Raw genomic sequence first — 10,079 nt, forward strand, 5'->3', positions numbered from 1 at the left:
TTGTCCGCTGGCTACAGTTCACTCCCACCATACTCTTCTCTTAGGCACCATTACCCCACATAAGCAGGTAATGCCTTGGTTTGCCCAGCTATTGGTAGAATTTTGAACTGACAGCAGATTATATTGTGTCATGAGGTGGGAAGGGCTGGGAAAGCAACATCTACATATCCCCATTATGATCTAGTCATTGTTTCCATGTCAAAGGAGCAATACATTCAGCTCAGCACTTCTGTCTACTTAAGATATGTTAGCTCCATGAATCAGAATGAAGCTACATATTCCCATTGTGAACCTGACACTGAAATATATGTTTTTTCCAGTTTCAATCTACTCACCTGTTATGAGTGAGGCTTACTTTTTTTTTTTCCCCCCCCAAAAAAAGGAGGCCGGGCACCGTGGCTCAAGCCTGTAATCCCAGCACTTTGGGAGTCCAAGGTGGGCAGATCATGACGTCAGGAGATCGAGACCATCCTGGCTAACACAGTGAAACCCCATCTCTACTAAAAATACAAAAAAAATTAGCCGGGTGTGGTGGCGGGTGCCTGTAGTCCCAGCTACTCTGGAGGCTGAGGCAGGAGAATGGCGTGAACCCAGGAGGAGGAGCTTGCAGTGAGCTGAGATGGCGCCACCCAGCCTGGGTGACAGAGCAAGACTGTCTCAAAAAACAAAACAAAAAAAGGAGCAGAGATATTTAGTATTCCCAATGTTTGCTTTTGATAAACTGATACTTTTGACCTTTTAAAACTATTCTATGTCTTCTGTACTCACAGCTCATATACCCCCACAAGAATGGAGAAGCCACAGGGAAATACAACTGGATCTTACTGTGAAAGGAAGGATTATGAGGTCTCAATATCAAGGCTGCCTAAAGGCTGGTATAAAAAAATGCTGAAGTCCACATAACTTGTATCTCTTAAGTAAATCAAACCTGTAATTCAGCCTTGCTGCTTCTAAGTCATTTTGATTCCTGCCAACAGAACATTAATGAACTTAGCTTCTCCACAGGTTTATTCATGTGTAATACCAATTCCTTCTTCCTCATTCCAGCAGTTGCCCCTGGTCCATCTGATAAGGTGGAACGTTGAACTAGGTCGTACAAATCCAGATCATTACTTAAACCCAGATTATTATAGACAGTGTTCTCTGATTATTCCATCTGGTTTTAGAGTGGCAAACAGAAGAATGTTTCTAGGGCTTGAGTTTAGAAAAAAATCCATACACTAATAATTCTTGTCTGAAAGAAACATTTTATAAATCTTAGCTTATTTTAATGCCTTTATATTTCCTACTTTTATTCTCCTTTTGACAATGATTGATAAATCAATTATATTGCAGTTTTGCTTTTGAATCTTGGTTTACCTCCATGGATTTACAGTTATGGGAATATTCTAGTCCTCTAGAGTAGTCCTCTAGATTTCCCCAGATACCCTGAGACTGATATAAGAAGCATACTAAAATGGACATGAACCTAATTTTTCAAAAATATAAAATAATATAAACCAGTTGTGACCAAACTTGTCTGCACATTAGAATTGCCTGGAGATCTCTCAAATGCCAAAGCCCAGGGCATATCCCAAACCAATTAAATCACTATTTCTCGAGGTGGGACATAGGTGCCAGGAGAGCTTTAACTCCTCGGGTGATTCCTATTTGTAGACAAGCTTAGGAACCACTGACCTAGACAACTGTGTTTAGGATTCTAAGTGGGCACAGCTGTGGCATGTTCTCCACTACCCAGCCCTGCCCTTGGCACAATGTTCTCTCCTATCCAGCTTCTCCATCATCTTCCTCCACCTGATTCATAGAGACCTCTGGACATCTGAGCCTAAGAGGACCACTAAATGAGAGGGAATTCCATCACTGAAAAGCAACAATGAATATATCAAGGACCACAGGTAGATTACTGCAAATTTTGTTAAGTAATTATTATTTGTTATAATTTTTCCTGATAACAAAAGTTTTAATCAAAGATTTTTGTCTTCCATTTTTAGTTTCTTATGCAGTAGTTTTAGGAAACTCTGGTGTGCCAAGATGATATTTTTTTTTTCATGCTTGGACGATCGTTTTAGAATCCTTGTTTGAGTTCAAGAACAACTTTAAAATATCTAAGTATTATGTGTGTTGAGTGAGAATTGTCCATCTGCCTTCTTTAAAGAAACACAATTTGACACAAAGATAGGTATTTAAATTTTTATTTTCTGTGTATACACAGCACATTACTTATTTATTTAAGCAACCACTGGCTCTCCAAAAACTGAGGGAAGCATGATTTTAAATATAACAACCGTTGTTTACATAGCATTTATCACAACTCAGAGCTCTAGCATTGAACAAATAATCACATATTGTCTTTAAAAATTAAAAAAATAAAGTAATCCAATAAAATAATGATTTTGCTCTCTGTATCTTAGGAGAGATAAAAGAAATATTGCAATTGAAGCTGCTAGATGGTTATGATTATCTGAATAGGTGTGATCTTAACTCTAATGAATTAACTTTCTTACTATAAGGTTGGTGCAAAAGTAATTGTGGTTTTTGGTAATTGCACCAACCTAATATAAGTACTTCATTAATTTTAAACCATATTTGATTTAGAAACCGTTTATACGTAATTTCTGGACTTGTATTCAATTAAAATAATCTATGCTAATATGTGCAAATTCTAGATCCTGCTCTTGCTTTGATCATCTGTTTTCTGCCACTAACTGCCACTGAGGAGTGGAAAAAGAAGGCACATAGCTATAGTCTAATTTCAAATAATATTTGTCAGGGAAGATGTTTGGTTGGAAAATGCATGGCTTTTTTAACTCAAATTTTATTCTATAAGTTATTATTGGGGGCAGAGGGTAGAAAAAAATGAGAATACATGTCTGTCTCCACGATAAACAAAAGCCTGAGATGTTACAGTTACTTACTAAAATTGCTTTTATCATATGAAGATTTTGGATAAATCATTATTAAGCAAACTAAGGACAGCTGTGGCATGGAATCAGAGGACTTTCAGTTTGAATCCTAGTTACTCACAAATGTAAAGTGGTATTTTTATTCCTCTTGTTAAAATGCTTTTTTAAAATGTAAGAAGTTTACATTTTGTCCTAGATCACATTGGTTTCTGCTCCCACAGAAAATGTTATATGCTATATGTCAGTTTTCATTTCATTAAACGTGAAAGTAAACATGGTATGCATCAGCCAAATAGTAACTAATCCCGACATAATTTCAGTATGAAATGAGGCTTGGCATATGTATTTGAGTGGGCATGATAGTTTGGGAAACTCTAATTCAGAGATGCCCCATTTATAACAGTGATGTTGGGGAATAGGGTTACCAGTTATGGCCTATATTTGCTCTGTCATATCACGTTCTTACAGTCAGTATGTAATTAACTTTGGAGAAATATCCTTTGAGCCATAGTATTTTGGAGTCAAGTATTAGGCTGTAATTTAGACATCATTTAAGTAGAATAATGTAAGTTTATAAGATTGTTCCAGATCTTTGTTCTATATCTCTTTTATCCTTCCTCCTTGCAGAAGTCATTCCTATTTACCTTATTTAAAAAATGAGAAAAAGTATAATTCAGGCTGAAATAAAGCACCAGACTAAAAAGAGATGCCCATTTTCATTCAATGTTTATCTTTGCCAGAATAAAGAGAGACAAATAATTATTTTGCCTTTAAGGCCTGGATTCTGGGTGATAGATTAAGTAGACAGACTGTTGACCACATGTGACTTAAGTAATATTGTTAATTATTTTACCAAGCTTTGGATCAAGATTTGCTTGAAGTAAGCTATGCTATGGATAACCTTTGGATGATAAAGAGTGAGCTGTATTGCCTTCAATATTGTTTGCACCAGAACATTACTAGGTCGTATCGATTTTGAAAAATAAAATTCAACTTTCTGAGAACATAGACCAGATTCAGGTATTTTTATCTTTTTTTTTTTCCCCCCCCCTTTTTTTCAGAGAATGGAATCTCTATATTGCCCAAGCAGGTCTCGAACTCCTGGGCTTGAGCTATCCTCCCACCTTTGCCTCCCTAAGTGCTGGGATTACAGGCATGAGCCACTGTGCATGGCCTTAGGGACTTTTAAATGTTAAATTGATTTTGACCTACACAGGAGCTAGAGAATACCGATGATTGCAGAGGGGAAAATAAAATTGCTGTATAGATTTTCTGTGCTCCTTTAGAAAATCCATTCTGGAGTAAAGAGATGGGAAATTGGTCAACTCAGTTTCTTTCTGATGTAATATGTCAGAGTTTGATATTGTCAGTCTGTTAACCAAGATTTTTATTGGGATAATTGCTGAAAGAGGCTCTAAGGATATCCCATCACCAGTAATTAGAAGTTGTTACAGGTTTCATTCAGGGCAGTTGAAAGGGAGCTAATTTGGTAACACAATAACCTAGTACCCAACTAATTCAGGAATATGGAGAAAAATTGGTTGTTTAAGGCTTAAGTCAGATAAATAATATTATAGGTTGACATGGCTGGGTTAGCTCAGGTTTGTATATTTGTTTTTTCAAAGAGGCAGACTTTTCCTAAGATTAGAATCACAGTAATGATGGAAGCAGGAAACTTAGGGGCAGGCCATAGGTGTAAGATCAAAGTTGAGCTGCTTCTGTGTCACAGCTGTAAGCACAGGAAGATGCCCATTTTTTTTCAAGCACTACTTCTGCATAGTCATATATCAGTTAGTGTTGTCAGCAGACAATGAGAGAGAATAGGCATACATGCAATTCCACCATCAGCCAAAAAAAGCCACATAAGTCTTTGAAGCTCTCAAATAACACTCATGACACTGAATGGTACATTTTGACGCACTTTGAAACTCTTATCTCTTTAGTTGGTAAGTACATTTGACCACTTAAAATGTGCTCAGCAGAAGAGAAGGAGAACAAGGGAAGTCTAATATAAAATCAAGGTTTTTTCTTTTCTCTTTGAAGCCAGTTAGAATGTGTGTGTGTGTGTGTGTGTGTGTGTGTGTGTGTGTGTGTATTAGTGTAGTAACCCTTGGGTTTTTTTTAAAAAACATGTTTTACTATGAAGTGTAACATACAGGAAAGTGATAACATATGACATGTACAGCTTACAAATGGTTGTAAGAATTAATACACTTTGTAACTGCCACCCATGGTAAAAATAAGTAGGTGGAGAAGGAGGAGAAGAGAATAATTTGACTAGCATGTCAGAAGTCTTGTGGATCTCTTTCCAGTCACAACCCTCTCTCCAAGCTCGATTCTTATTCCCTGAGTAAGTTCTAATCTTACTTTTTTTTTTGAGACAGAGTCTCGCTCTGTCACCCAAGCTAGAGTATAGTGGTGCAATCTCGGTTCACTGCAATCTCTGCCTCCTGGGCTCAAGTGATTCACCTGCCTCAGCCTCCCGAGTAGCTGGGATTACGGGCATGCACCACCACACCGGGCTAATTTTTGTATTTTTAGTAGAGATGGGTTTTCGCCATGTTGGCCAGGCTAGTCTTGAACTCCTGACCTCAGGTGATCCGCCTGCCTCAGCCTCCCAAAGTGCTAGTATTACAGACATGAGCCACTGTGCCCAGCCTAATCTTACTTTTAAAGTAATCATTTATTGCTTTTCTTTACAGTTTACTACTTGGATGTGCATCCATATGTACCATATACAACCATGAAGTTTAATGTTGTGTGTCTGGAAACTTTACGGAATGAGGTCATACTTTATATATTCTTTTGTCTTGTTTCTTTCACTTGTTATCTATGATGTTGAATGTAGACACAGTCTGTTCATTTTCATTGCTATGTAGTATTCCATTATATAAATGACAACTTATTTATGCATTCTACTGTGTTGGACATCTGGGTTGCTTACAGTTTGCATTACATATAATGTTGCTGTGAATATAGTTATGCTATCCCTTAATGCACATAGGCTTGCATTTCTGTTGGACATAGTCCTAGTTAGTAAAAAGGAATATGACAGAAGTCAATGAGACTGTCTTTTTCTGAGTGAAAATTTAGTGAGCCAGTAATCTAATGAGGAAAACAGCTATTCTTTTGGTTATTCTAGTGGTAAATGCTGTCTGGATTATAAAGATGACCATTTTCATCCATGTAACTAAAAAGATTATTCAGGATTGTATCTTTGCTTAATATTAATGTCTACAAGTATGTTTCACCAAGAAAATAAAATGCATTTTAATTTTAAACCATATCTGGTATTATTTCTAGAATTTTAAAATTAACAGGATAAAAAGTCCTTAGAGGGCAGGGACTGTATCTTTCATTTTTTAAATGTACTTCACAGTGACCATGGCAATGCTATTAAGATGCTAAGTCTCAACCAAATATGCATTCCCTTGATAAATATACTGTGGAGTAAAATTATTTGTACAAATGGATATGACTTTTCAGATGTCCAGAACTTTAATTTTTCCTTTATTCTAAAAAGGGGGGAAAGATGGATTCCTTTAACTTAAAACTGTTTCTGCTTTGAAAGCCTCTTTCCTGAAAGATAGAAAATAATAGTTTTGATGAATCCATGTAATAGTCTGTTTTCTCCACAATTTTTCTTACAATGCTATTCCTCTATACATGTTCTTAGTATAGATAATATTAATGTATTTCTGAAGCCATTAATAATTACAATTTGGGCCTTTTGTTTCCCTTTGGAACCTGGAAGACAAAATAGATAGTATATTAAGATACAAATGTATATTTTCTAATGGACTTGTGCTTCAAAGCCTATGTATTTGAGGGCTTGGCCTGATTTTGCCAGCTAAGGCCAGATCATGGTAAATTGATTTCAGTATCTTTCTGCTTTTATGAGCTTTGTTCTAAAGCTTCACAGGAAGGAAGAATCAAAATAATGTTTGTCACACTATTCTAGCTTAGCTAAAGTCTTGTTCCTGTTTACACTAAATGACCATTGGCCTAATGCAGTTAACATGAGTGCTTTATAACTCATCTGAGAACTATTTCAAGTGTTGAGGAAAAGGCACTTTCATTGAAAAATTACTTATGCAGGATCAGACTGAGCAAGAATGCTGTTTTTTGTACAGTCAGCATATTACACATACCATGATCCATTTTGCTCCTTTGTTATAACAAATGTGTTTGAATTCTTTTTTGCAATGAAAGGATTCTTATGGTTTATCTTCCTTGGGGATTGTAACTTTCAAAAGGTGCTCTTAAATATATTACTACTTTATTTAAACTATTCACTTCCCAGATGTGCAGCACTTTGCACAAAGAATAATTCACTAATGCCCTGAACACAACAAAAGGAAAATGCTCTGCTGGGTTTCCCTTTTTATTTTACTTTCCCGTGGTAGGTTTATGATTTGATGCCCAGCTTCTTTATAGATTCACCTCTCGCGGGACACAATTCTCTTTAATATGTTTTCCATGCTTATAGAAAGAAACACTGTATTAGCAAACACCAGTAGAAATTTCATTTTCACCACGTTGCTTTCTCTGGGTATATATAGAGAAACCCCTTAAAGGGCTTCTCCAGGACAATTGAAAGTTATCTTTTTCATTGATCTCTTCTGTGGTTTTAAAATATTTTATTGTCAACATATTGTTTTTATTAATCTGAATTAAGCATTTGAGAGTCTTTTATGAATTTAAAAGATATTAAAACCAAAGAATTGGGAAAATATCTAAGAAAACTTACTAATTTCCATGGTGGAGTACAGAGTTGGTGTACGTAGGAAGTTATACAGGCAGAGAAGCATTGGAAGAAAAGTGATGTTTAAGGAAGATTACTGTAAACTGGCAGCAGGCAAGAGTCCAGGACATTTACCTTTCCACCAAGTTTTCCCAGCCTGCTCTAGCCATGCTATTATTTTACAAGCTTCTGTACATATTATGTAATATATAAGCAAGAATGGATGGATGGGTCAAAATAAAATGCTTCTATCAGCAAATATAGAATAGTTCCCCTGATAAGACAGCAATGGTTGAAATTCACATGAAATAAAAAGATCTTGGATATGTTTTCTTCCCTGGACTTAGAATTTTAATATGTTAATGTGCACTTGAGGTTCCAAAAAGGGCCTTATATTTCAAGGAACGCTGGTGTTTCAAGCAACAGAGTTTGGGAAACAACAAGTTAAATGATAATCTAATGCATTTAGGTAAGAGGTAAGTGAAAGTTAGAATATATGCTTGAACAACATGTAACGATAATGGCTGTGGAGTCCCAGCTTTGAATATCTTGAAGAATAGACAATTATCAATGTTCCTCCCTCTCAAATGATCCTTCTCAACACAGGTTGTGCTTGATGAGGTAGAACAGAATCTTAGCAGGATTTTGTCAAATGCCTTTTCTTCATCTATTGAGATAATCATGTTTTTCTCTTTTAGTGTGTTACCGTGATGAATTCCATTGATTGATTTTCTAATGTTAAACCAATCCTATATTTCTCGGATGAACCCCACTTGGTTATGATATACTATCCTTTAATCCGTTTAATATATTGTTGTATTTGATATGCTAAAATTTTGTTTAGAATTTTTACATCTATGTTCATAAGGGATACTGGTTTGTAGTTTCCTTTGTTGTAATATCTTTGTATTTTCTGCTCTATTTTTGGAAATGTTTGAGTAAAATTGTTATTATTTATTCATTAAATGTTTGGGAGAATTTGCCTTGAAGCCATCTGTGCTGTGAGTTTTCTTTGTGGGAAGATTATAAACTGTGATGTCCATTTCTTTAACGGATACACAGTTCATACCAATACCATCAATTCCAGTCCAACACCACAAAGTCTATTCTAGTTTTCATCCTTTCCATATTTGTAACTCCCTACCCTGACAATGAGAAACCCCTCTCCCATTATCTTTCATGTACTTCCTTATTTGGTTAATGTCTCTATATGTAACCCATCTTCCTTTGCCACTGCTGCCTCTCCAATACAAGTGCCCTCTTCACCTCCCTTGGGGTCTGAAACTCTGCCAAGGGCACCAAGTGCTACTTCCCCTTCTACCCCTCAATGCATGCCCTCCTTACGCTACCCAGGCTGACACCATGTGCCAGACTGCCCCCATTGCATGGCGATATGGTTTGGCACTGTATCCCCACCAAAATATCATGTTGAATTGTAATTCCCAATGTTGGGGGAGAGAACTGGTTGGAGGGGATTGGATCATGGGGACAGATTTCTCCCTTTCTGTTATGATAGTGAGTTCTCACAAGATCTAATGGTTTAAAAGTATGTGGCATTTCCCCCTTCATTCTGTCTCTGTCTCCTGCCACCATGTGAAGATGTGCTTGCTCCCCTTTCATCCTTCTGCCATGATTGGCAGGAGGACTTCTTGAGGCCTCCCTAGCCGTCTCCTGTACAGACAGTGGAACTGTGAGTCAATGAAACCTCTTTTCTTTATAAATTGCCTAGTCTCAGGTAGTTCTTTATAGCAGTGTGAGAATGGACTAATGCAGAAAATTTTTACCCGAGAAGAGGGGTCTTGCTATAGAGATACCTGAATATGTGGAAACAACTTTGGAACTGGAAAATGGGCAGAGGATAGAACAGTTTAGAGGCATCAGAAGAAGACAGGAGGATGAGGGAAAGTTTGGAATGTCCAGGAGAGTTGTTGAGTGATTGTAACTGAAATACTGATAGTGTTATGGACAGTGAAGTCCAGGCTGAGGTGGTCTCAGATGGAAGTTTGGAAAATTTGCAGCCCGACCATGAGGTAGAAAAGAAAAATCCATTTTCCGGGGAGGAATTCAAGGCTGCAGAAATTTGCATAAGTGAAGAAGAGCTGAATGTTAATATCCAAGACAATGGGGAAAATATTTCCAGGGCATTTCAGAGACCCTCACAGCAGCCCTTCCCATCACAGGCCTGGAGGCTTAAGATGGAAAAATGGTTTCATGGGCCAGGTTGAAGGTCCTGTGCAGCCTTAAGACGTGGTGCCCTGCATCCCAGATGCTTCAGCTCTAGCTTTGGCTAAAAGAAGTCAAGGTACAGCTCGGGCCATTGCTTCAGAGGGTGCAAGCCCAAGCCTTGGTGACTTCATGAGCTTGGGCCTGTGGGTGTGCAGAAGACAAGAGTTGAGGTTTGGGAGCCTCTGCCTAGATTTCAGGGGATGTAT

General features: G+C 37.3%; 1 long non-coding RNA gene across 1 annotated transcript; it reads left to right on the forward strand.

The window, feature by feature from the left end:
• Positions 1-606: 606 nt before the first annotated feature.
• On the forward strand, positions 607-8,640 carry LOC116274902. The gene is made up of 2 exons (XR_004183717.1): positions 607-1,895; positions 5,606-8,640. It is a non-coding gene; the product is annotated as an uncharacterized LOC116274902 (long non-coding RNA).
• The last annotated feature ends 1,439 nt before the right edge of the window (positions 8,641-10,079 follow it).

Source organism: Papio anubis, chromosome 5, assembly GCF_008728515.1.
Source record: "Papio anubis isolate 15944 chromosome 5, Panubis1.0, whole genome shotgun sequence".
Taxonomy (NCBI): Eukaryota; Metazoa; Chordata; class Mammalia; order Primates; family Cercopithecidae; genus Papio; species Papio anubis.